A 1,610-nucleotide genomic window follows, 5' to 3' on the forward strand; every position below is an offset into this window, starting at 1 on the left:
GTGCCACAAACTAGCAGTATACTTAGGATCTCGGCCAGTGCAACAGAAGCGTCGGAAGTTCGGACCAGAAAGATCCCAAGCTGTGGAAGAACAGGTACAAGCTCTACTAGAGGCAGGATTTATAAGAGAAGTCAAGTACCCACTATGGCTGGCCAATGTTGTATTGGTGAAAATGTCAAATGGGAAGTGGCGAATGTGCACCGATTACACCGACCTCAATAAAGCATGTCCAAAAGATCCTTATCCACTCCCAAGCATAGACACTCTAGTGGATGCCTCCTCCAGATACAAGTAGCTTTCTTTCATGAATGCCTATTCAGGATATAATCAAATCACAATGTACCCACCTAATCAAGAAAAGACCTCATTTCTAACCCCAAAAGCAAACTACTGTTATATCGTCATGCCATTCGGACTCAAAAACGCAGGAGCTACCTACCAAAGACTAATCAATAAAGTCTTCACAGACCACATCGGTAAACTCATGGAGGTATATGTGGATGACATGTCGATAAAAACACAAAATGAGGAATCATTCCTGTTCGACACCATCAAAAATCATGGCCTGCGACTTGATCCCGCAAAGTATACCTTTGCAGTAGAAGCCGACAAATTCCTGGGTTTCATGCTAACACAGTGAGGAATCGAGGCAAACTCGGATAAATGCCGAGCTATACTCAACATGAAAAGTCTGACCTATGTCAAAGAAGTACAACAACTTAACGGAAGACTGGCAGCCTTGTCCAGATTTCTAGCCGGATCGGCCATAAGATCGCTTCCTTTTTACACCACACTAAGGAAGGGAAAGAGGTTTGAATGGACCATAGAATGCGAGCAAGCCTTCCGGGATTTCAAAAAATTCCTAGGTCAACCACCCATTCTTACTCGACCACGAGAAGGAGAAGCACTCATATTATACCTCGCAGTAGAAAGTCGGGCAGTAGCCTCAGCGCTAGTCAGAAAAGACGAAGGTGGGCAATAACCCATCTACTTCATCAGTAAAGCTCTACAAGGGGCCGAACCAAACTATCAAAAGATAGAAAAGTTTGCCTACGCTCTCATACTAACTTCTCGACGACTTTGCCCATATTTTCAAGCTCAAACCATCAAGGTTCGGACTAACCAACCCATAAAAGACATTCTTCAGAAGACAGACTTAGCTGGAAGAATTCTACAGTGGGCAGTCGAGCTATCTGAGTTCGATCTTCAATATGAAGCTCAGACGGCCATCAAGTCTCAATATTTGGACGATTTAATTGCTGAGTACGCTAACACCCCAGGAACTCCTACAAAATGGAATCACTATGTAGACGGCTCTTCAAACAAAACTGGGAGTGGAGCATGTGTGATAATCGAAAGCGACCAGGGAACCCAAATCAAACTCTCCCTAAAATTTGAGTTCCCTGCTTCAAACAACCAAGCCGAATACGAGGCATTACTAGCTGGTTTGAGACTGGCTAAGGAAATTGGAGTTCAAAAGCTTATCATCTTCAGTGATTCCTAAGTAGTCACCTCACAAATAGCAGAAAGTTACCATGCTAAGGACCCCACCATGAAAAAATAGCTGGACAAAACCAGGAAACAGCTCGAACAAATCGAGGAATATGAGG

Source organism: Arachis hypogaea, chromosome 11 (genome assembly GCF_003086295.3).
Source record: "Arachis hypogaea cultivar Tifrunner chromosome 11, arahy.Tifrunner.gnm2.J5K5, whole genome shotgun sequence".
In the NCBI taxonomy this organism is placed as follows: Eukaryota; Viridiplantae; Streptophyta; class Magnoliopsida; order Fabales; family Fabaceae; genus Arachis; species Arachis hypogaea.